Source organism: Mesoplodon densirostris, chromosome 6, assembly GCF_025265405.1.
Source record: "Mesoplodon densirostris isolate mMesDen1 chromosome 6, mMesDen1 primary haplotype, whole genome shotgun sequence".
Lineage (NCBI taxonomy): Eukaryota > Metazoa > Chordata > Mammalia > Artiodactyla > Ziphiidae > Mesoplodon > Mesoplodon densirostris.
In genome coordinates this window covers 32,706,269-32,733,271 of record NC_082666.1, presented here as the reverse complement: position 1 = coordinate 32,733,271, position 27,003 = coordinate 32,706,269, and the positions used below count along the sequence as shown (strand labels likewise).

Sequence of the window (27,003 nt, the reverse complement as noted above, 5' to 3'; positions counted from 1 at the left end):
AGACGATGAGTAATGTACCTGGAGTCACCCACCTGGTAAGTGGCAGGTCCAGAATTTGAACCCAAGCAGAATGACTCCAGAGCCTGTGTTCCTAGGTGCCTGGCTATGCTGCCTCTTAATAGGGTTTGACTTAAAGTAATTCAAGTATAAAGTTACAGTTAGGTCACTAGCTGTGTGACTAATTAATTGCAAATTACCTCTCTGGACCAGCATTCTCACTGATAAAATGTCACTGTTTGGTTTTCTGTGGATATAATGCTTCCATGGAACTTTGCTGATCAGCCTCCCTCTCCACTAACCTGGTGTTGCCCCATTCACAGCACATATCTCCCTGTATTGTTATTCAGTATCTAACCTTCCACCCTCTGTTTTCCTGTATATCTACTGCTAGTCACCAGGTGATCTCATCCTGCCCCTTGTTTTGAAATACCTCCAGCCTGGACCTCTCCCCTTAGCTATAGATAGAGTTAGCCAACTGCCTACACAATATCTTCACTTGAAATATAGTAAGCCTCTGAAACTTACCATGGCCAAACAGAACCATTGAGTCCCTCTGGACCTCCCCTCCCTCTGAAACCTGCTCCTCTCCCAGTTTTCCCCCATCTTAGCTCATGGCATCACCATCTACCCAGGTGCTCAGACCAAAAATCTAGTCATCATCCCTGATAAATCTCTTCCCTCTCTTCCTCCCACCCCCGCCAACCACCACACCTAATGCATTATCAAGTCCTATCAACTTTATTCTCCAAGTTATATCCCCAATTCAGCCATTTCTCCCAATTCTACTTCTACAACCCTAAGCTAGTGCATCAATATCTTTCCCCTGCCTCCCAACTGGTCTCTCTACTTCTACTCTTTTGTCAACCTCCCCAGCAGAGTGGTCTTTTTCAAATATAAATCATGTCACATCTATTCTTAATACCTAATTATACTTAAGAATAAAATTCAAACTCTTTACCTGGCCTTGGGGAGCTCACATGATCTGATACTTGCCAAGCCCTCTGGCCTCATCTCTTTCCTTCTCTCTCCCTCTCATTCACCATCATCCCTCGAACAGGCCAAGGTGGTTCTCGTCTCTGGGCCTTTGCAGCTGAGGTTACTTCAGCTTGAAACTCTCTTCCCAGATCTTTAATTGACTATCTCCTTTTCATCATTCAGGGTCTAAGTCATAATTTACTTCCTCACAGAGGACTTCTTCAACAACTTTAATAATATATAATAAACATACATTAACCCTTTAGGCAAGGCACCATTTGAGGCACTTTCCATGGATAATCTCATCTGAGCCCCGCAAAACTCCATGTGATAGTACAACAGTACCCTGGTTTAAAGTTTTTCATGGCTCTACCTGAAATTATTACTTTTTATTTGCTTGGCTAAATAGTACAGGTTGGACAGCCTGTATGCCTCCTCGTCTGATGTAGGTGCATTTGCCAAGAGTCCCACTGTTCACGTGACAGATGATAGGACCCCTTCCAACCCCCCAATGCAAAGGCCACCAAGATGAGGGTGCTTATGAGCAAGGCCTTGTAGGATAGGTCTTGGGCTTCTTCAAGAGCTATTGGGCCGAGATAAAAAGACGGGAGGGAGTCATTGATTCCAAATACTTGGTAACAAGCCAGGGAATTTTGCTTGCATTTTTGGAAATCAGTCAAGTGATTTCAGGGAGGAAGATGAGCAAGCAGAGATGCAGCAGCTGCTGACTTAGAAAATACCAGGGTAAAAATGCCACACTCCAATCCGTTCATTCATCACATAGTTTTTGAGACTCTCTCCATGCCAGGAACTGTTCTAGGTGCTGAGGATACAACAAGAAACAAAGTCCCTGCCCTCATGGAGTCTGTATTCTAGTGGGATAATAGATAAACAGATAATAAACTAAAAATCAAAGTTATCAATATTTATAGTATATGGGGTACTGATAAGTGCTTTTTTTTTTTTTTTTTTGCGGTATGCGGGCCTCTCACTGTTGTGGCCTCTCCCGTTGCGGAGCACAGGCTCCGGATGCGCAGGCCCAGCGGCCATGGCTCACGGGCCCAGCCGCTCCGCGGCATATGGGATCCTCCCAGACCGGGGCACGAACCCGTATCCCCTGCATCGGCAGGCGGACTCTCAACCACTGCGCCACCAGGGAGGCCCTGATAAGTGCTTTTTTAAAAAAAAAAACATGAAGAAGATCAATAGTACAGAGCTGAAATAGTATTGCTACAGTGATTGTGCCAGATATTTTTCATTCCCCTCCCCCATCTTCTTACCCCATTTTCACCCAGCAATTGGCCCCAAGAGGGCTGCCCTGTATGGGCTAACACAGTTGGCTTCCTGGGGAGTCCCAGCAGGAGATAGGACTAAGGGAGGAGAGTGAAGTTAGGCCATGTATTCCTCTTTGTGGTTGGCAGTGCTCTTGATGCAAGGTCATTGCTTCTGTATCCTGACCTTCCAGGTGACTCTCTCCTTCCAGGTTCTGGTACCTGCTCCCCACCTTGCCCCTTCAGGCCTAGAGGGCCCCTACTTCTCACTCCAGGGTGCTGTACTGTCCCTATATGCTTCCCTACATGATTGTGAAGAGTCCTTTTAATTGAATCTCCATGAACTGAGTGGCTTAAAACAATCGGAACTTATTGTCTCACAGTTCTGGGGGCTAGAAGTCCAAAATTAAGGTGTTGGTAGGGCAGTGCTCTCTCTGACACCTGTCACAGTGAGTTCTTTGTTGCCTCTTCCTAGCTTCTGGTGGTTTGCTGGCAATCATTGGCATCCCTTGGCTTGCTGCACCACCTCAGTCTCTGCCTCCATCGTCATGTGACGTTCAACTCTTGTATGTCTGTCCTTGTGTGTCTCTTCTTATAAGGACACCAGTAGAATAGGAAAAACTCTATTGTTTCTCCTCTACTCACCACTCAATTACTACTCTTAATATTTACTTCCGATCACCAAATGTGTGAGCTTTTTTCCCACACCAAGTAATTCCCCAGTTCTCTGCAGACACCAGCTGGGTGTCCTGCCGTTCAGTTCAGTTCTGACACTACCTGGAGTTAGCACCTGATCACACAAGTTAAGGGCTCAGTCCCACTGCCCCCACTTCAGATGCCAACTGCAAGTCCCAACTTGTCACCTGTACTTCAGACTGAGCAGCTATAAACTGGGATTTCCACGACCCCCTCCTTGGGTTTGATCATTTGCTAGAACAGTTCACAGAACTCAGGGAAACATGTTTACTAGCTTATTATATGATAAATGATATGATAAAGGATACTGATGACCAACCAGATGAAAAGATATATAGGGCAAGATCTGGAAGGGTCCCAAGTGCAGGAGCTTGTGTCCCTGTGGAGTTGGGGTGCCCCACCCTGCTGGCACGTGGATACATTCACCAACCCAGAAGCTTTCCAAAATCTGTACTTTGGGGATTGTTATGGAGGCTTCATCATGCAGGGGTGATCAATTATTTACCTCAATTTCCAGCCTCTCTCTCTTCTCTGAAGAATGGGGGGTTGGGCTGAAAGTTACAGCCTTCTAATCATGGCTTAGTCTCTCTGGTGACCAGCCCCCATCCAGGAGCCCACCAAGAGTCCCCTCATTACAACAAAAGACATTCCTATTGCTCAGGAAATTCCAGGGGGTTAGGAGCTCTGTGCCAGATACTGCTATCACTCAGGAAATTATAAGAGTTTTGGAGGGCCCTGTGTCAGGAACCAAGGTCAAAGACCAAATATTAGCAAGAACCAGGGGCAGAGACCAATAGGTATATTTCTTATTATTTCATACCAGTCATATTGGATTAAGGACCCACCCTACTCCAGTATGACTTAATTTAACTAATTAAGGTAAATCTTTTGGAGGGGCACAGTTCAATCTGTAACAATACCTCATTTGACTGTGGTATATTTTTCTGCTGAGACTCTGCCTGATATATGGGTTAATCAAGGAAAGTCTTCCTGATAGTTGATACTAGAGTAGAGAGAAGTAAGGAAGGCAGACATACAGCTGCTGAGTAGAATTAGAGGGGACTAAGTAGAGGAAACAACAATAATAGCCATAAATGTTCACACTCACATAGCATTTGTTACATGCAGATGCAAGGCCATGAGGTAGAAGCATCCTTGACATATTGGAGAAATACCCAGGATGTCGGGTGAAAGAGCTGGGACAGCTGTGGGGAGAGAGTAGCTGGTGGCATTAGAGATGTAAAGGAAGTGGGGCAGTGAGCACAAAGCCACTGTAAAGGCTTTGGCTTTTATTCGGAGTAACTTGGAAAGTCATTGGAAATTTTAAGGTGGAGGAGTGACAGGATCTGACTTAGGCTTTAAAAGGATTACTCTGCTGCCTGGAGAACTTCTTGGTGTGGGCTTGGGGGACAGCAAGGATGTACACAAAGAGACCAGTTAGCAGGTTATTGCAATAATCCATAAGAGACTGGTGACTTGTGTTAATGTGGAAACTTTACAAGTGGTAAGAAGTGGCTGGATTCTCAATTTATTGAAAATAGAGTTTACAGGTTTTGCTGATGGGGTTGATGCAGGGTGTGAGAGAAAGAGGCTCACTACACGTGAGTTTCACATTAGGAAACTTCCTTGGAATTCTCTGGTCCTCCTGACTCAAGAGTGTCTGTCCTGACCGACGGTGTTCTGTATGGCACCGCCCTGTCCAGCAGATATTCTCTGAGCATCTACTCTGTGCCAGGCATTGTGTTGGATATACAGTAATGGACAAAGAGTGATTAGGGATCCTATTCAAAAAAATAGCAGTGTTTGACTTAAGCCCTTCCAAAGGCAAGGCGCATGGCTCCCATCTCCATTGGTTATAAAAACTATTGGTGATTTATGATGTAAGCTTTATGTTAATAGAAACTCTTTCCAAGTTGTAGATGTTTATAGAGTGGTACAAATATTTCCTTATTGTAATTAAAGTTTTCAACTCTTTATTAAAACGTTTTCTTTTTGCAATTAAATATACTTTTTAAAACAATTTCAGCCCATAACAATTGAGCTTTGAAAATTTCTTCTGTCTTCTAACTCTGCCTTCCTCATTTTCCACCCTGCCTCCCCCACCCCAAGTTTCTCAGCCCTGTGAGTCTCATTCATTGTTCAGTCACTAGGTCAGTTCAGACACTGAAATGGGGTTAGGAGTACAAGAAGTTTTTTTTGGTGGATATCAACTGTGAAGAATACAAGGGAGGAAGTAGAATGCTTCAGAGCACAATGCTGATACGTTTGCTGTAAAAGGAAAGAGAGAAGGAAACATTGGGTAGAGAAAGACTCAGATTGTGATGCAGATCTGACAAAGTATTAGCCAACCCAATGGGAGTAAATGGTGTGAAGATTACCTGTTAGAGCAGTCACTCTTTGGATGGAATTGCCAGACTCTGGTATCCCTGTCATGTCATGATACTCATGGTATCCCATGTCATGTCATAGAGGCTGCCCGGGAAGAGCTGTCAGCTAACTGTACTCCTCATAGCTAAGTTCTCACATGTAATTTTTTTCTTGAAGGGCTATCCAGGCAGTGCACTTTTTTGGCTGAAATAGACATCTGCTTGCACCATGTAAACCCGTTTCTCCATACACACTCAGGAAACAGCTGCTCCAGGGGCCCACTGAGCCTCTCTTACTAAAGGGAAACCTAAATGAAGTAGGACAGTGGGACAAACCCCACACTGCATCCTGGCAGCTGGTCTTGGGGCCACTACTGGTAGTCATCATTCCCCTCCTCCACTATCTATCCTAAATTCCCCTTGTTCTCGTCAGTTACCTCTGCTGGTCTTGGTGCACTGCCTAGTGGTGTGACCCAAACCTTTATTCCTGAAGAGGATGAGCCTTTGGTGTTTCTGCTCTTCTCAGGCCTGGGTTGCTGTACTTGTCCATTCATAGTGACAACTGGGCAAGAGAGTAGCAAGAGGCATCCAAGTCAATTCCACATATATTCCTTCTTGTTCTGAGTATAAGGTAGTCCTACCTTCTCTTGCTGATAAGGATCAATTGCCCCTCCCAAGTTGATGACTCTTCTTGCTTTTTTGTCTCTTAATATAAGCAACATAGCTTGTAGTTCAGTGGGACCATTGCTGTGTCCCCTGGCAAAGTACTCCCCCTTTGAGGACCAAGACTTCTAATGCCACAGGTCCCAGAGTTGTGGGGACAGAAAAATCCTCAGTAGGTCACACTGGGAATGGTAAATGAGACCATTCTGCTTCCCTGCCTTGATTCCTGGACCCAATTGGTCTTCCTGCTGTGGACACAGTGCCCTAGACTCTAGGGCCTAGAGGGTACTTTTATTCAGTTTGTAGATTGCACCCTGGAGAATGAGACCCTGTTCTTACACAGTATTGCCCCTGAGATGGTGCTTCATCTGCACCATCAGCAGATTGTTCTGTCACTCTCTCAGGCTGGTGCTTCTGGGGAGGGTGGTATGTGATAAGACCAACATGTCCCATGACCATGGGACCACTCCCAAACCTCCTTCACTGTAAAGTGGGTCTCCTTGTTGGATGCTGTGATAGGTAGGGTTCTGGTCTATGGATCAGGCACTCTGTAAACTCCTGTAGAGTGGTATAGGCTGAAGCTCTGCTGGCAGGAAATGTAAACCTGTACTCAGAATAAATGTCTATTCCTGCGAGAACAAATTGCTTGGCCTTCCAGCATGCATAGGGCCCAATGAAGTCAACTTGTCACCAAGGGACCAGTTGGTCCCTCAGAGAATAGTACCACATTGGGAATTGGGCAGGTTGGACATTCAGAGGTGATGGTGGCTAGATTAGCCTTACCAAGAGTTCATGCCAAGAGGCCATGCCTAGTCTCCATCTCTGCCACCATGGTCACTCTACTCATCATGTCTCTACTCTTGCTTCCTATAGTCTATTCTAGATACAATAGCCATATTCTTTTAAAACATGGATCTGTTCACTCGTGCTTAAAACCCTACCCTGGCTACCCACTTCAATCAGTAAAATCCCAAGTCTTTACATTGCCCCCTCCCCCATCCTCTTCTTTACTTTTCTGATGTCATCAGCTACACAGGTTCAATCTGTTCCAGCCACACTGGCCTCCTTGCTGTCCCCTGAGTTGAACAGGTCCACTCCTCCCTGATCTTTTGTTCTCTCGTCCTGAAATACTCTTCTACAGATATGGGCCCTCTCCTTCACCTCCTCCAACCCTTGCTCAAATTTCACCTTCTCAATGAAACCTGCTCTAACCCCTTAATCACCCTATGTAATGTGACAAAATGCCCATTTCCCAGTCCAGCACTCCCTATGCCCCTTACCCTGTTTCCTCCTCTTTTAACACAGTGCATTATTTATTTATTATGTTTCTTCTTTAGTGTCTGTCTCCCCTGCTAGAACACAGGGATCTTTGTCTATTTTACATTCTTTAAGCACCAGGAAGAGTGCCTGAAACAGAAAGAACTAAGCAATGAAAGGAAAATTTAGCCACCCATCACAAAAAAGCAAAGTAATACAAGGTGATATTGTTACATGTTAAAATGAACATTTAAGGCTTAATAACCTCCAATAATATCAAAAAGTCTATAGGAAAAATGTTTTTCATAGTTTGCTGGTGATTTTACTATTGTTACAACCTTTTGGAAAGCCACTTAGCATATAGGTGGTTCTTAACTTCTGGAATTTCAACTCTTGTACACACTACATGAATACCTCTGAAACTACTTTTCTCAGCTTAGCTATCTAACTATGATTTGAAAAGTTGATATAATGATGCAGTCAGCTAGCCACTGGGGCAAAGGCTTAGCATTCACATGTTTTATGTTTAAACAGTATCATTTTTTTTTTTTTTTTTTTTTGTGCTACGTGGGCCCCTCACTGTTGTGGCCTCTCCAGCTGCGGAGCACAGGCTCTGGACGTGCAGGCCCAGCGGCCATGGCTCACAGGCCCAGCTGCTCTGTGGCATGTGGGATCTTCCCGGACCAGGGAACGAACCCGTGTCCCCTGCATCGGCAGGCGGACTCTCAACCACTGCACCACCAGGGAAGCCCCATAAACAGTATCATTTATGCAACCGAACATTCTTTTCTTTTTTGAAATTTTTTATACAGCAGGTTCTTATTAGTTATCTATTTTATACGTATTAGTGTGTATATGTCAATCCCAATCTCCCAGTTCATCCCACCACTATGCCGCACACCCCCGCTTTCCTCCATTGGTGTCCATACGTTTGTTCTCTACATCTGTGTCTCTATTTCTGCCTTGCAAACCTGTTCATCTGTACCATTTTTCTAGAGTCCACATATATGTGTTAATAAACAATATTTGTTTTTCCCTTTCTGACTTACTTCACTCTGTATAACAGTCTCTAGGTCTATCCACATCTCTACAAATGACCCAATTTCTTTCCTTTTTATGGCTGAGTAATATTCCATTGTATATATGTACCACATCTTCTTTATCCATTCGTCTGTCAGTGGACATTTAGGTTGCTTCCATGACCTGGCTATTGTAAATAGTGCTGCAATGAACATTGGGGTGCATGTGTCTTTTTGAATTATGGTTTTCTCTGGGTATATGCCCAGTAGTGGGATTGCTGGGTCATATGGTAATTCTATTTTTAGTTTTTTAAGAAACCTCCAAACGGTTCTCCATAGTGGCTGTATCAATTTACATTCCCACCAACAGTGCAAGAGGGTTCCCTTTTCTCCACACCCTCTCTAGCATTTGTTGCTTGTAGATTTTCTGATGATACCCATTCTAACTGGTGTGAGATGATACCTCATTATAGTTTTGATTTGCATTTCTCTAATAATTAGTGATGTTGAGCATCTTTTCATGTGCGTCTTGGCCATCTGTATGTCTTCTTTGGAGAAATGTCTATTTATGTCTTCTGCCCATTTTTGAATTGGGTTGTTTGTTTTTTTGATATTGAGCTGCATGAGCTGTTTGTGTATTTTGGAGATTAATCCCTTGTCAGTTGCTTCATTTGCAAATATTTTCTCCCATTCTGAGGGTTGTCTTTTCATCTTGTTTATGGTTTCCTTTGCTGTGCAAAATTTTTTAAGTTTCATTAGGTCCCATTTGTTTATTTTTGTTTTTATTTTCATTACTCTAGGAGGTGGGTCAAAAAGGATCTTGCTGCGATTTATGTCAAAGAGTGTTCTGCCTATGTTTTCGTCTACAGGTTTTATAGTGTCTGGCCTTACATTTAAGTCTTTAATCCATTTTGAGTTTATTTTTGTGTATGGTGTTAGAGAGTGCTCTAATTTCATTCTTTTACATGTGGCTGTCCAGTTTTTCCAGCACCACTTATTGAAGAAGCTGTCTTTTTTCCATTATATATCCTTGCCTCCTTTGTCATAGATTAGTTGACCATAGGTGCTTGGGTTTATCTCTGGGCTTTCTGTCCTGTCCCATTGATCTATATTTCTGTTTTTGTGCCAGTACCATATTGTCTTGATTACTGTAGATTTGTTGTATAGTCTGAAGTCAGGGAGTCTGATTCCTCCAGGTCCGTTTTTTATCCCTCAAGATTGCTTTGGCTCTTTGGGGTCTTTTGTGTCTCCATACAAATTTTCAGATTTTTTTTTCGAGTTCTGTAAAAAATGCCATTGTTAATTTGGTAGGGATTGCATTGAATCTGTAGATTGCTTTGGGTAATATAGTCATTTTCACAATATTGATTCTTCCAAGGTAAGAACATGGTATATCTCTCCATCTGTTTGTATCATCTTTGATTTCTTTCATCAGTGTCTTACAGTTTTCTGAGTACAGGTCTTTTACCTCCTTGGTAGGTTTATTCCTAGGTATTTTATTCTTTTTGTTGCAATGGTGAATGGGATTGTTTCCTTAATTTCTCTTTCTCATCTTTTGTTGTTAGTGTATAGGAATGCAAGAGATTTCTGTGCATCAATTTTGTATCCTGCAACATTACCAAATTCACTGATTAACTCTAGTAGTTTTCTGGTGACATCTTTAGGATTCTCTATGTATAGTATCATGTCATCTGCAAACAGTGACAGTTTTATTTCTTTTCCAATTTCTTTTTTTTTTCATTTGAACTGATTTTCTCATTAATTTTGCAAGAGAGAGTAAAAAAATTGTTAGCAACAAGTTGTGAAATAGATCTTTTGCTGAAGTTCAATATGTTTAAATAGTTTTGGTCTTTTGTTTTTTCCCAGTTCAACATTCTTTTTCTTTCAGCAGGTTTTTTCATTACTAGCTAAAGCTGATTTTTTTTTTTTTTTTTTGCGGTACACAGGCCTCTCACTGTTGTGGCCTCTCCCGTTGCGGAGCACAGGTTCCGGACGCACAGGCTCAGCAGCCACGGTTCACGGGCCCAGCCGCTCCACGGCATGTGGGATCTTCGCAGACTGGGGCACGAACCCGTGTCCTCTGCATCCGCAGGCGGACTCTCAACCACTGCGCCACCAGGGAAGTCCACTAAACCTGATTTTAATACATGATTTATTTCAAGTATACCTGGCTTGTCTTTTTTTTTTTTCCTGTACACGGGCCTCTCACTGTTGTGGCCTCTCCCATTGTGGAGCGCAGGCTCAGCGGCCATGGCTCATGGGCCCAGCCGCTCCGCGGCATGTGGGATACTCCCGGACCGGGGCACGAACCCGCATCCCCTGCATGGGCAGGCGGACTCTCAACCACTGGGCCACCAGGGAAGCCCCTGGCTTGTCTTTTGAGCTAAAAAGCATAGCTGGCTTTTTGTTGAAATCACGTTTATGTGTTTATTAGTTTATTGTCATTTATTCTCCAATAGTTATTGGGGAGCAATTATATGCCAGGCCCTACCTATGTCTGATAAGTCTCTGAATCTCTGCCCTCAGGAGGTTACTAAGAGAAATAAACAAGTCAAAGATCTCTGTTATGTGCTGGGATTGAGGTAGATTCCAGGAAGGCAGTAAGGCTTGATTGGCTCTTGATGGGGTGGGAGATGGACACAGGGATCCAACATCTTTTCAGCTGTCTATCTCTGTTTCACAGCTGGTTATCTAATCTATATATTGGTCAAGTGTTTCGAAAATTATATTAAAGTTATTATCTTGTCATAAATGAAACTATGAATAAATTAATATAATCCTATGGGCTTCTCTAAAGAAACTTTAGAGCATTTAAATTTTTTTTTCTACTTTAAATAGAAAGTATGGGTTCCTTTTCCCAGACCCATGTTTATTATTTGTGGTTTTGCAATACATGCAATACATGTGTTTTGCAGAGCTGTTGCACTATATATTAATTAAGAAGAGTCCCAGGACCCAAAGTGTTTGAAGCTTAGATAGTTGTCGCACTGATACATCTTTTCTTGCATATTCATTGTTGAGTGAAATTGGTTTTATGGTTTTAGTTCTACTGGTATTCCCAGTCTGTCACATTTCTTATTGAGTCTCCTTACTGCCAGTTCCAAATTATTATAAAGTAGTTGTAACCCATGTTGTAGTTTATGGGCTACATAAAATATGGGCTAAAAATAAAATAAAACCAAAAAATACGGGGGCTGTGAATAGGGTGTGCTCCTAAACGTAGCAGAACTGTACCTCTTACTCTTCCATGTAGCTTTCATGATGAAACCACTGGCTCCGAGAAAGTTAGGAATGAAGAAGACTCAGCTAGTCAAAGTATAGGTTTTTGGCAGAGGGAAATAATTTGGTTGTGTTGTTGCATTTATATGACATTTTAAAAAGGTATCATATTCAGCTACTTATAAAAAGTGATTATAAGCCACTTAAAGATATATCACCTCTCATTGGTATAAGAAACAGAGTAAAAACTGACAGCCTGAGACTTTAGTATATACCCATTCAATTTAGGATCTGATGGAACAATAAAAGACTATTTAATAATCTTTAATAGGGAAAAGTGTTAGTAGTAGAATAATTGGTTAGCTATGTAGAAACCATGGTGGGTTGAATTGTGTCTCCGCAAAAGATATGTTTAAGTTCTAACCCCCAGTACTTGTGAATGTTACCATATTGGAAGGAGTCTTTATAAATATAATCCAGTTAAGATGGGGTCATGCTGGATTAGAGTGGACCTAATCCAGCAACTGGTGACCTGATAAGAAGAAGGAAATTTGGGCACAGACACAGACAAAGAGAAGAATGCCATGTGACAATGGAAGCAGAGATTGGAGCAATGCTGCCATGATCCAAGGAATACCAGGAATTTTTAGCAGCCACCAGAAGTTAGGAAGAGACAAGGAAGTATCTTCCCCTAGAGCCTTCAGAGAGAGCATAGCCCTGCCAATGCCTTGATTTCAGATTTCTAGCCTCCAGAATTGTGAGGCAATACATTTCTATTGTTTTAGGCACCCAGTTTGCTGTAATTTGTTACAGTAGCCCTAGGAAACTAATACCAAAACTTCTAGGTACACTAGCAACAGTTCCAGATGGATTGATTAGTAAATATAAAAAGTCAGACTATGGAAACAGAATAAATAAGGAGCATATATTTATCAAATTTCTGGTTGGCAGCAAATATCCAAGTTAAAAAAAATAGCCATAATGGATTGACTAGATAAAGATTTCATTATCTCATCATGTGGTAACAATGTAAACAGAATAAAAAGCATGCAACAAACTGAAAAATATTCCCAACATGTGACAAATTTAATAGCCTTAATATATAAATTACTCATACAAATTAAAAAGAAAAACATTACAATCCAATTAGGCAAAAGCACAAATGGTTTATGCAGAAAATTTGCAGGAAAAGTACATTTAGCCAGTAAATAATAATGTGGGCCATTGTTGTTTTTTTCTTAAAAATTTTTTTTTTTTGCTGTGGACCATTTTTAAAGTCTTTATTGAATTTGTTACAATACTGCTTCTGTTTTATGTTTTGGTTTTTTGGTCACGAGGCATGTGAGATCTTAGCTCCCTGACCAGGGATCGAACCTGCACCCTCTACATTGGAAGGCAAAGTCTTAACCACTGGACCGCCATGGAAGTCCCGTGGGCCATTGTTTATACAGTGCTTATTATGTGTTCGGGTCCTTTTCTAAATGCCTAATATATTAACTTTTAATCTTCACATCCATTATGAGATGACTCTGGTCAAGTTATTTAATCTTTCTGTGCCTTTCAGTTTCCCTCCTCTGTGAACATGTCTGAGAATTACTCCACGAAAGATGCAAAGACATGAGATTGCTAGGTCAACAGAGAATGTGGATTTTCAATTTAATAGGTCCTACCAAAATTCTATCGAAATTGCCATGTATATTCCTATCAACACGGTTTGAGAGTACCAGTTTCCCCTGCCCCCCAGCCAACACTTCATAGGTTCTGTAATTTTCTTCTTTGCCAATCTGATGGGCACATCACTCTTGCCTCTCAAGAATTCAAATCCTGTTCATCCTTAAAGGCACGTTCTCTTTGAAGATTTCCTTCAACTGCTCAGTAAATCATTTTTCCTTCCTCTCAATTCCCGCATCATTTTATCTACTGATTCAACAAATATTTATTGAGCATTTACTGTATGTTCTAGTCACTGCAGTTAAAGCAATGGGTAAATCAGGCAAAAATGTCTACCTTTATGGAGCTTAGATTCTAAGGGGGAAGGCAGACAATAAAAATAAAGTTAAATTTATAGAATATTAAATAGCGGTAAGAACAAAGAAAGCAGATGTGGGGGGAAAGAAGTATCAGAGTGGAAATAGGATTGAAATTTTAAATTTATTTATTTATTTATTTTTGGCTGCGTTGGATCTTCATTGCTGCGCGTGGGTTTTCTCTAGTTGCGGTGAGGGGGGCCTACTCTCTGTTGTGGTGCGTGAGCTTCTTGTTGCAGTGACTTCCCTTACTGCAGAGCACGGGCTCTAGGTGCACAGGCTTCCTTAGTTGTGGTACATGGACTCAGTAGTTGTGGCTCACGGGCTCTACAGTGCAGGCTCAGTAGTTGTGGCGCACGGGCTTAGTTGCTCTGCGGCATGTGGGATCTTCCGGACCAGGGCTTGAACCCGTGTCCCCTGCATTGGCAGGCGAATTCTTAACCACTGCGCCACCAGGGAAGTCCAGGATTGAAATTTTAGATTCCATGTCTGAGGGAAATCCTAGGGAAAGGTTACTTGTGCCTTTCTCGTAGCATTTATCACTTTCTATTGTATATGTTTATTTTATTTATTTTATTGTGGCAAAATATACATAACATAACAATTTACCATTTTAATCATTTTAAAATATATAGTTTAGTGACAATAAGTACTTTCATATTGTTGTGCAACCATCACCACTATTCACCTCCAGAACTTTTCATCATCCCAAACTGAAACTCTGTACCCATTAATCTATAACTCTCCATTCTGCCCTTGCCCCCCCGACTCCTCCCCCCATCCTCGTCCCTAGTAACCCTCTTACTTTCTGTCTATGAATTTGACTACCCTAGGTACCTCATATAAATGGAACCATACAGTATTTGTCCTTCTGTGTTTGGTCTGTGTTTGGTTTATTTCACTTAGGATAATTTCTTCAACCTTCTTCCATGTTGTAGTATATATCAGAATTTCCTTCCTTTTTAAGTCTGAATAATATTCCATTATATGTATATAGCATATTGTGTTTATCCAACCATCTGCCCATGGTTGTTTCCACTTTTGTCTGTTGTGAATAATGCTGTGAACATGGGTGTACAAATACCTGTTCAAATCTCTACTTTGAGTCCTTTTGGGTATATAACCAGAAGTGGAATTACTGGATCAAATGGTAATTGTGTGTTTGATTTTTTGAAGAACTGCCATACTGTTTTTCATTGTGGCTGCACCATTTTACATTATTACCAGCAACGTACAAGGGTTCCAACTTCTCCACATCCTTGCCAAAGCTTCGTTTAAATAATAGCCCTCGTAATGGATTTGAACTGGTATCACATTGTGGTTTTGAGTTGCATTTCCTTAGTGGTTAGTGATGCTGAGCATCTTTTCATGTGCTTTTTGGCCATTTGTATATCTTCTTTGGAGAAACAGCTATTCAAGTCCTTTGCCCATTTTTGAATTAGGTTGTTTGTTTTTTTGTTGTTGAGTTCTGGGAGTTCTCTATATATTCTGGATGTTACTCCCTTATCAGATATATAATCCAGAAATATTTTCTCCTGTGAGTTGCCTTTTTATTTTAATAATAGTGTCTGTTTTAGTCCATTTGGGCTACTATAACAAAATTACCGTAAACCAGGTAGTTTATAAACAACAGAAATTTACTTTTCACCATTCTGGAGGCTGGGAAGTCCAAGATCAAGGTGCCAGCAGCTTCAGTGTCTGATGAAGGCCCATACCTTGTTCATAGATGGCAGTCTTCTTGCTGTGTCCTCACATGGCGGAAGGGATGAGGGAGCTCTCTGGAGTTCCTTTTATAAGGGCACTAATCTCATTCATGAGGGCTGTGCCCTCATGACCCAGTCACCTCCCAAAGGCCCCACCTTCTAATACCGTCACCTTGGGGGTTAGGATTTCATCATAGGAATTTTGAGGGGACACAAACATAGCAGTGTCCTTTAGTGCACAAAATTCTTAATTTTTATGAAGTCCAATTGGCCTTTTTTTTCTTTTGTAGCTGTGCTTTTGGTGTCATATCCAAGAAATCATTGTCAAATCCAATGTCATGAAGCTTTCCCCAGTTTTAAAAGTTTTATCGTTTTAGAGCTTGTGTTTAGGTCTTTGATCCATTTTGAGTTAATTTTGCATATGGTGTTAGGTAAGAGCCCAGTTTCATTCTTTTGCACGTGGATATTAGATGTTCATTTTTATTACATTTGCTAATTTTCTATATTGCAAGAAGGACTTTTGAGGACAGCACTGTGTCTTATAATTCTTTATATCCCTTACAGTACCAGGCATTTAACAACAGCTTAATGCACTCGAAAAAAATGCTTTGTTGTTCCTGACTATTGAATTGAATTGAAAATATTAGTCTGTTTGTACCCTAATTGTTAGGACCCAGCACATAATTAGCATTTTAAAAATGTTTATTAAAATAAGAATTAAATATATTCTTATTCTGAGAGATCTCATTGTCAAAGAAAGGTTATTTTTTCAATTAAGTGATATTGAGAGGATTGGAGAATTAGTAGAGTATTGTAAATGTTGTATTACATAATACACATATGTAAAAGGAGGATGACATAAATAGCAAAAAATAATTTACATAGCCATCTTCAAGACAAATATTTCCACTTTGAAGAAGATGAATTAAAACTAGGAATTCACCATTTTTCTCTCCTTGAAATCTTTTTGAAATAATCCAGTTTTTTTTTTTTTTAAATAACAGCTCTGGAAAACCAGGAAGGTGATGTGATAGTTACATAAAAGCGTTCCCAATGAACCAGGCACATTGGTACTCAGGTCCTTGTGTAGTACCCTTCTCATATTGAAGCAGAACTTTAACCAATAGAATACCAGGAGTGGTACTGGATCATTTTGTATCTAAGCCTTTAAAAGTCCTGGCAGCTTCCTCTTTTACACTTGCAGGGAAGGAAAAAAAAAACCTTTTTTTCTGTATCTAACTTAGGTCATTGACTGGGGCCCTGCCCATTAAACTGCCTAAAGACAGAGAGAAGAACAAAAGAATTTTATTAACACTTGCATTATGTGTATGCTCAGTGATGGGTTGCTCAAAGGAGTGGCTAGAACTTGGGCTTATATGACATCTTAGCAAAGAACAATAAATTTGTAGAGAAGTGACAGGACAAAGGGAGATGGTTTTAGGCTTCCAAGGGGACAAACTGTGGGAAGGTGAATATGTGGGGGAAGCTAATGGAGTGAGGTTGGTTTCTGCAGGTCCATGTCGGTGTTGACTTTCCATCTTTTTCATGGCCATAAAACTTCCCCGGGAGAGGGAGTTATGGCAGCTCTCATTTCTCAGAAGTTTCTGCTTTTTGTCAGGTAAGGGAAGCTCCTGGAAGGTGTCTTTCTGCACTTGTCAATTCTCATTTGCCTCTAGCTCAAAATAATCCTTATGCCAATGGCATATTTTAGGGTGGCATATTCTGGCCCCTACCCACTCTTGGAAGCTGGCCACCATGTATGAAGTCCAACTACCGTGCTATAGAGAGAGGCCATGTAGAAAGACCTTGGAGGATGAGATACCCCTGAGGATGGAGAGAATGGCCATTTGGAGAAGCACCAAGGGGCCAGATATGTGAGAGAAGACATCATCTCGATGTCCCCATGCAGCATAGCCGTCTGAGTGTAACTGCATGAGAGACCTAAAATGACACCAGGAGAAGAACTGCTCAGCTGAACACGGTCAACACATAACGTCATGAGAGATCTTAATACGTTAATGTTTTAAGCCATGAAATTTTGGGTTGATTGATGCTTGGCTATCATTCTAGAAGCTATAAAGCATCTGGAAGTGGACTGACAGTAAACAAACAAATGCAGGTAGACCTTCCTATATGTGTTCCAGGCTCAGAGCAGAGGCAATGCTATCAGGAGCCAGCCCTGAGATGCAAAGAATTGGGTGGGGTTGTGAGCTTAAGGACCTTCACTTTGCTAGGCGTGCTGGCTAAGGGAGGGGTGTGCCACAGCCAGCTCCTGGATCACAGGAGTAAGGGGTTTGGTGGCTGCAGTGACCCTTCAGGTTGCCATGGTAAATTGAGCATGTCATGACAAGTCCAGCATATCACCTCCGCAGTAACCTCCTGCAATATCCCTAATATCCAAGGACAGAAGCTGGCACGTTTGGCAATTTTCTAATGGTGGCGGGGAGGGCATCAGAGCAAAGAATTTAGAGAACTCCGTTTATCTTACTTGAGAGAGTTTCCAAACTGTCTCTAGGGAGGTGCATAGCTGAAAATATTCCAAGAGCAAAGGTCAAGGCTTACTGAGACTGATCTCACCAAATGAAGCAGGATGTGAAAACAAACAAAAAACACAACAGGAGAGATCATTTAGCCAGTGTAATAATAACAGCTATCACTTAAGTACCATTTACTATGTGCTGAAGGCCACTGCCCCAGTTCACTCACAACCTCATAAAAAATGGTGACAAAGAGGACGGCAGTGGTCTTATCCCAGGGTTTTCACTATTAACCACTGGTCCATATAAACAGAATGTAATAAAGGTGACCATTTCAAATCAGTGGGAGAAGAATGGATGTTTCAATAATAGTAAGCTTGTACTGCAGAAATTAGGCCAGTTACAGAAAGGGGTCAGTGCTCCAGCTAACTTCATTCACGAAAAAGAGCAGAATTAAAATGAAGACAAAAATAAACCATGTGCTATGTTAATATCTCTAAGTAATAGAGCATGCTTACAAATTGATGAGAAAAAGTCTAATAGAAAATTTGCCAAATGATATGGACAGGCAATAAACAAATATAAAACACAAGTGGTCAATATACACATTAAAAAAATTACATTTCAGCTCAACACAAGTGAAAAGAACACTTGTTCTTTTGATTGGGTTGTTTGTTTTTTTGATATTGAGCTGCATGAGCTGTTTGTATATTTTGATTAATCCCTTGTTGGTCACTTCATTTGCAAATATTTTCTCCCATTCTGTCTTTTCGTTTCATTTATAGTTTCCTTGCTGTGCAAAAGCTTTTAAGTTTAATTAGGTGCCATTTATTTGTATTTATTTTCATTACTCTAGGAGATGGATCCAAAAAATATTTCTGTGATTTATGTCAAAGAGTGTTCTGCCTATGTTTTCCTCTAAGAGCTTTATAGTGTTCAGTCTTACATTTAGGTCTTTAATCCATTTTGAGTTTATTTTTGTGTATGGTGTTAGGGAATGTTCTAATTTCATTCTTTTACATGTAGCTGTCCAGTTTTCCCAGCACCATTTATTGAAGAGACTGTCTTTTCTCCATTGTATATCCTTGCCTCCTTTGTCATAGATTAGTTGACCATAGGTGCGTGGGTTTATCTCTGGGCTTTCTGTCCTGTTCCATTGATCTATATTTCTGTTTTTGTGTCAGTACCGTACTGTTTTGATTACTGTAACTTTGTAGTATAGTCTGAAGTCAGAGAACCTGATTCCCACATCTCCATTTTTCTTTCTCAGGACAGAATTTTTTGAAATATAATATCAGTGCTCACTATTAGCAAAGATGAAAAGAGGTGGCCATTTTCTTACACTGTTTATAGACAAATGAATTGCAATATTCCTGGAAAGTTAAATGGCAGTATGTAAAAAGATCTTTAAGATTTTTATAATTTTTCATATAATAACTCTACTTCTAGATATTAGTCCTAAGGAAATATCAGAAATATGAACTATGAACTCCCTTTTATAAACAAGATTTACATATCCTCATTAATTACAATAGTAAAAAACTAGAAGGTGGAAATAGCCCAACTGTTGATCACTTAGAAGAATGATTCAACAAATTACGTTGTATACATTTGATGGAATTGCTTAATCATTGTAAATCATGATTTTGAAGCATATTTACTAACACAATAAAATGCCACTTATTCATTTATTTGTTCATTCTGCGAATATGTATTGAATAACTAACATGGGTCAGGCACTGTTATAGGTGCTGTGTTTTCATAATGAACAGAACTCCCTTCTGGAACAACTGCTGTCCTGGAACATACATTCAGTGAGGACAGAAAATAAAAAAGCAAACATATTATGTCAGGTGGCAATAAATGCCAAGAAGAAAAATAAAATCAGAGCAGAGGAGGGTTAATACTGTTAAAATATGATAGAATGATACAGTGTTAGGAACTGTTTATATATTATAATCCTGGTTTTGTAAAGAAATAAACAACCACCATTACCACCACCACAATAAATATATGTACATAAAAACAGAACAATGACCTGAAGAAAAAAAGAATCAGAACATTCACAATGGTTAGCCCAGGGTAGTAGAATAACTTGTGGTTTTCATTTTTTTAAATTTTATTTTTTAAAAATATTTTTTAATTTTTAAAAATATTTTATTTTTTTTTTGGCTGCGTTGGGTCTTAATTGCTGCTTGCAGGCTTTCTCTAGTTGTGGTGAGCAGGGGCTACTCTCTGTTGTGGTGCGCAGGCTTCTCATTGCAATGGCTTCTCTTGTGGAGCACAGGCTCTAGGCATGCAGGCTTCAGTAGTTGCATCACGTGGTCTCAGTCATTGCAGCACGTGGGCCCTAGAGCACATGGACTTCAGTAGTTGTGGTATGTGGGCTCAGTAGTTGTGGCGTGCAGGCTCTAGAGTGTGCAGGCTTCAGTAGTTGTGGCATGTGGGCTCAGTAGTTGCTGTGTGCAGGCTCTAGGGCACATGGGCTTCAGTAGTTGTGGCACGTGGGCTCAGTAGTTGTGGCTCATGGGCTCTAGAGCTCAGGCTCCATAGTTGTGGTGCACAGGCTTAGTTGCTCTGCGGCATGTGGGATCTTCCCGGACCAGGAATCGAACCCAGGTCCCCTGCATTGGCAGGCAGACTCTCAACCACTGCACCACCAGGGAAGTCCCACTTGCGGTTTTTAAATATGTTTTCATTTTTCCAAAATGTCAATAAAGAACTTTTATTTAGCATTAGAAAAGTAAACCACAACACAAATTATTTAAATATTTGTTGAGTTACGTTTAAAATGGAAATATTATATTTACATGTTTATTGTTAAGCTTACTGGCTTAGAAGAACACAACACTTGCTAAAACCCATAGAATGTACAACACAGAGTGAATCCTAATTTGTGCCGTGGACTTTGTGTGATAATGGTACGTCAGTGCAGTTTCATTGCTCATAAAGAGCATACCCTGTGGCACAGAATGTCCGCAAGGCGAGAGGTTGTGTGTGTGAGAGGACAGGGAATACATGGGAGCTCTCTGTGCTTTCCACTCAGTTTTGCTGTGAACCTACAACTACTCTAAAAAAATTAAGTCTATTAATTTAAAGAAAAGAACACAGCAACCGTAATGATGTCAGGCATAGGATTTCTTTAAGGAGGGAATTTTGTAAATACCCTTTGTCTTGGTAAATTTGGCATAAATTTGGCTCATATCTGTCCCTCAGTCCGAGAAGTATGGCTTTTCAGTATCATGTGAAACGTTTACCACATTTATAAGGGTATGTATATTTATTTAAATACCAAGTCCGTCAGATTGAGGTACAAAACCAATGCCTATTTATTACTGAATAAGAAAGAGTTCTGGTCACATGGGCTGGAATACACGTATTGCTATAAGCAACATATTTTCTTTGTGAAGGAATGGAAAAAGGCTATATTATCAGAAGGTGGCCTGGAGAGCCTGAAATTAGAGGAATTAGGAACTAGTTTTATGATTTGATTATCTAAAGTGTTTCTCAAAGTATAAGTCCATTGACTACCTCCATCAGTCTCCCCAGGGATGTTCACTAAAATGGAAATTCTTAGACACTAACCTAGATTTACTGTATCAAAATCTCCAGGTATGGAACCAGAGTCTGCATTTTTTTTTTTTTTTTTTTTTTTTTTTTGCGGTACACGGGCCTCTCACTGTTGTGGCCTCTCCCGTTGCGGAGCACAGGCTCCGGACGCGCAGGCTCAGCGGCCATGGCTCACGGGCCTAGCCACTCCGCGACACGTGGGATCTTCCCGGACCGGGGCACGAACCCGTGTCCCCTGCATCAGCAGGCGGACTCTCAACCACTGCGCCACCAGGGAAGCCCAGAGTCTGCATTTTTAACAAACATCCAAGATGACATTTATGTGCGTGGAAGTTTGGGGACCAGCAGTACTTGGTTCCAGTGTAACCAGGAAAAAGGGTAGTGGTGCCCCTTTTCTACAATATGGGAGACTTTGCCAATAGGAAATTAACAGGTCAAGGGTGTTGGTAAGACTGACTTTTCACTAAATCTACTGGTAGAGTACTGCTAATTTCAAACTCTGAGACTGCTTTTCTCTGATGCTTTGATGTTCTTAACTTCATTTGATCGCTGTCAAGTCATGGGAGAAAATCATTCTTTATTCACTTCATATCACTGCCCAGGTTTTTTATATACTTTTTATATATTTTTATAGAAGTGTAATTGCATACAGCGACAGTGACAATTTGATGAGTTTTGACAGCTGCAGATATCCATGTAACCAGTACTCCAGCTGAGTATGCCATCATCCTAGGAGGTTCACTACGGTCTCTTCCATTCTATCCCTGCCCCTATCTATCCTGGCAACCACTATCATGATTTCTCTCCCCACAGATCAGTTTTGCCTGTTCTGTAATTTCATAAAATGATGTATTGACTATGGGCTAACTGCATAATTTTTATAAAAGACAGTGACACTCATTTTTCCAAGTTCTTTGAAGAGAAACCACTCTAGACAACCCTTGGAAAACTCCAACACATTTCATTTTGTGTTGGTAAAGGTGGAATACCTTACTAGAAGTATAAACAGTATGCCGCTGAGGACTTTCAAAACTATTCTTCTGTAATTAGTTAGCTAGTTTTAAGCCTTGAACTAGACATATTTCAACTAAGAGCACTCTGATAATAGGAAAGTATGCAGCTGATCCAAATGGAATCAATTCTTCTGATCTGAAACAGTGATACCCCCAATCTCCTATAAGAATTTGGAGATCAACTTGCTGACATGCTATTAGTAATACTTAGGAAGAAGGAAGAATGTGTGGAGATAGGCAAATGAATGCCACTTGATCCATAGACTGTGGACCACCAAGTTTGATCCTGTATTAGCTTTCAAAAGGGATCAGTAACATCTTCCCCAACCTTGGATTTCAACATATTCTTATCCACTTTTGTCTTTGCAGCCCCACAATTGCAGTCTTTTTCAGACCCTAAAAGAGAAATTTGAGAAATAGTACATCCTCTCTACCATCCATTATCATAATTCCCTTGTACCTGTAACACATTCTCTGGTCCTTGTCAGTTTTGCATGCTTTGATTCCTCCAGGATTTTAACATTCCTGCTACTATTTGTATGGTTCTCTGTCACTCTGATCACTTGCCCCCGTCTTTTTGAGTGTTCATTCTATATTCTACTTTAAAGAGCTCTGTGCCATCTCTGTAATTTCTTTAAGAATATCCCCACCTCTTTTCTCTTCTTTGGAATTGTCCAAAGTCATGCTTCTGAGCACTTCCTGGTACTGTCTTCTTTTCGAAACTTGTGGAATTATGCCTATTTTAAAAGATTTTTTTTTTTTTTTTTTTTTTTTTTCTGTATGCGGACCTCTCACTGTTGTGGCCTCTCCCGTTGCGGAGCACAGGCTCCGGATGCGCAGGCCCAGCGGCCATGGCTCACGGGCCCAGCCGCTCCGCGGCATATGGGATCCTCCCAGACCGGGGCACGAACCCGTATCCCCTGCATCGGCAGGCGGACTCTCAACCACTGCGCCACCAGGGAGGCCCTTAAAAGATATTTTGAAGTCTAGCTTCCTTAAGTCCTCTGTACGCATTTTATCCAGCTCATCCTTATCTTCCCTTGAAGATGACATGGCCACATTCTCCCAGGGTCTCATCCCTTCCACTCTAACAAATGGCTTCTTCCCATTGGTTGGAATCAGTCAGAGCATAGTTATTTTTATTCCTTCCTCTACCTTCTAGGATGTGAAGGCAAGTGAAAAACTCTGCTTTTATCTGAATGAGATATCCAGAATGTTATCCCCAGCGTGTGTGCTCTGCCAATTTTGTGGCTTTCCCCCATGTGGCTCAGCTCAGTTTCCATAAAAACATTACTTCTCTTCCTCTCTCCTTTCATCTTCATCCAAGTGTTCAGGGATTCCTCTGAATCTATTGTTATTACAGCCTACAATGCTGTTCCATCTCCTCTCAATGGGTCTTTTGTGCACAGCACACCCTTCTATCATTATGTTCCCATGGACCTGTTCCATCCTGCCAACTCTCCTGGTATCTATGAGGTCTTGTTTGTCACCCTGTGCTGTAATCTCAAGGTTACTATGTTCTGTGCATGATATCAGGACATCTGCTGCCTATTTTGTTTCTGATGTCCTTCCCAATAGTTTTCTCATGGAATCACTCGGCACCTCCCTCACTGTTGAAATTCTTCCCAGGCCTTCCTTCATGTCATCCATGGAAACCCATTTCAGTTTTATCTAGGTGTTTTTTTCTCCTTTCCCATCTGTTTTCCATTTACAGCCCTTTTGGCCAGATGAGTTGGTCTCTGACTAAACACATTCTTTTCAGTCTTTGAAAAATGTTCTCCATTCTTAGTCAAATATCCTTCATTCCTACATTTGAAGCTGTGGCCCTGAAATGAAAATTTGCACCAAGTGTGTACCTGGCCATTCTTTTTTTTTTTTTTTTTTAAATTATTTACTTATTTAATTTTTGGCTGCATTGGGTCTTTGTTGCCGCATGTGGGCTTTCTCTAGTTGCAGCAAGCGGGGGCTACTCTTCGTTGCGGTGCACGGGCTTCTCATTGCGGTGGCTTCTCTTGTTGCAGAGCATGGGCTCTAGGCATGTGGACTTCAGTAGTTGTGGCACATGGGCTCAGTAGTTGTGGCTCATGGGCTCTAGAGCGCAGGCTCAGTACTTGTGGCTCACAGACTTAGTTGCTCCGCGGCATGTGGGATCTTCCCGGACCAGGGCTCAAACCCGTGTCCCCTGCACTGGCAGGCAGATTCTTAACCACTGCCCCACCAAGGAAGTCCCCTGGCCATTCATTTTTCATGTCATATTTTTGTTCTCCACATTTGTGCCCTAAGTTTTCTATGTTCCAAATTTCACAGCATCTTGAGATGCTTCCATCTCTATTTTGACGGCTTTTCATTTCCCTGTAACTTGGCAGTTGATAGTTTGACCAGCCTCAGCAGGCTCCGCCATATGCTAGATTCATATTCCATGAGATAACTCCTCTTTCTGCATGACTTAATTGTGTCAATTCATAGATATTACCATATCCCTCACTCGGAGTCCCCAAATTCCAGCATATGACTTTTCCTCTGTAGCTTTACCATTCATGTGTCTTTCTCCTCTGTGGGAAAGGAATATCAAAGGTGGTGTAGCGTAGTAGAAAGGAGGCTTGCTCTGCTACTTATTACTGGGCAGCTGAAGAGGACAAATAACTGGGAATTCCCTGGAGGTCCAGTGGTTAGGACTCCATGCTTCCACTGCAGGGGGCACAGTTTTGATCCCTGGTCGTGGAACTAGGATCCTGCATGCTACACAGCATGGCCAAAAAAAAAAAAAAAAAAAAAAACGACAAATAACTAAAATAAGTGAACTTTCCAAGCCTCAGCTTCTTTATCCTTCAAGTAGTGATAGAATAATAACATTACTAGGTTATTATGATGATTTAATAAGATACTATGTATGAGACCACTTCGTATGCTGAAATGAACACAAATGCAGGTTTTAAGAATAATCATTGGGTAATTCAGCCTGCAGAGCACATGCAGCAGCAGAGGTTGCTCAATATTTGCTCCAGCCCTGTATTAACTCAAATATTGAGTGCCTCCTAGAAGCCAGATTCTCTAAAGAGAAACACAGGCAGGCACACAAAACTCGGTGGTCGAGTTCTCAGCCAGGAAGAAACTGAATTTAGGAGTGCGTCCTTTCCCCAGAGGATTAACATGGGCATTGTGGTAGCCTATGCGCTGCTCACAAACGTCTGTGCCATGCCTTGTTCTTTGGATTTTAACACCATCCTGCACAAGTGTTCCTGAGCATCCCAGAGGTCATCGCAGTGGTGTGTAAGAATCTGCTTATTTTCTAGACCCCCAGGCAGTTTGGACCTCTAGCTCATGCAGAATCCACCCTAAGCTAACTTCATCTGGGAACTGGCCACAGTACCCCTTCTCCACCCTAACCATGATGGGATGGCATGGCTCTCTAGTTAGTTTGTTGGACAATTGTAAGAACAACTAACCATGATAATAGCACCTACAGGTCTCATGTTTTGAATACCTACCATGCGTCACATAGTCTGCTAGGCTCTCAATATACATCACTGTTTTTCAACCATTTTTAAAAAAATTATTGTTCCCCTAAGGAGCCTTTTTAGACATGTTTTTCTTAATATCCCCTCCATGAAATTTTAATACCAAAGACTTACTGTATTTGTTTAGGCACTATATGTATGTCAGTATTATCTATGCTTTATATGTAAAAAGAGATTTTTTTCACCCTCTCCCCTGAGAACAAATTTTCACCCCCTTGGGGATGATGTTACCTCCCATATAGAATGCATTTTTAAAAATATATATAATAGGTATATATGTGTATATATATATGTATTTATTTTTCCCCTTCCTGTAATCATTCCCCAAATAATTTCTAAACTGTTTGCTCAGTCTCTGAAACTGTTGCACAACTATTGACCCCAGGGAAAGAAAGCTTGATGTGGAGGTAACAGAAAACACTCCATTTGAGGTAAGGCTGCATTTTCCACATAGAGCCCAGCCCCCTGGTCAAGCCTGCACAGACTCTAGCTTGATGCAGTCCTGTGGTCTCTCTTGACACACACTCATTTCTTTGTGACCTCCTCCCCCAGGATCTTGAATGGAATGCTAGACATTGCTCATGAGAAACCCGAGGAGGATACTAAAAAGACAGCTACAGTTTTCTTGATGACTGCCACCAAGTTTCTTGAGGGCCCAGCTGTTGGGGTAAGATTTTGTAGAACTTTTATTTATTTTAGAATTTATATATAATTATATATGAGTTATATATAATTATATGTATAAATTCTAAAATTATATATATGTATGAAAACCTCTGAGAGGGCTTCCCTGGTGGTGCAGAGTCCGCCTGCCGATGCAGGTGACACGGGTTCATGCCCCGGTCCGGGAAGATCCCACATGCCGTGGAGCGGCTGGGCCCGTGAGCCGTGGCCACTGAGCCTGCGCGTCCAGAGCCTGTGCTCCGCAACGGGAGAGGCCACAACAGTGAGAGGCCCATGTACCGCAAAAACAAACAAACAAACAAACAAAAAAACACTCTGAGATTTCAGATGCTGTCTTAGTTTTCTGTAGTGTCAAAGGGCTAGAAAATGTGGAAATGGGGGAAGGTAGTAGTGGTGGAAGGATGGATGGGTGAAAGAAGGAGAGAGGAAAGGAGAGGAGGGAAGACTAGAGGGCTGGGGGTGGGAGGAAAGAGAAAGAAAAGGGGAGTGAGGGAAAATGTACTGGAAAGAGCAAGGGCCTTGGAATCAGACAACTAGCTTGTTAC

General features: G+C 41.3%; 1 long non-coding RNA gene across 1 annotated transcript in view; it reads left to right on the top strand.

Annotated features, from left to right (window-relative positions):
- LOC132491822 (uncharacterized) overlaps positions 1-27,003 on the top strand; it is a 29,976-nt gene that overhangs the window by 935 nt on the left and 2,038 nt on the right. The gene's annotated exons all lie outside the window — the stretch shown is intronic.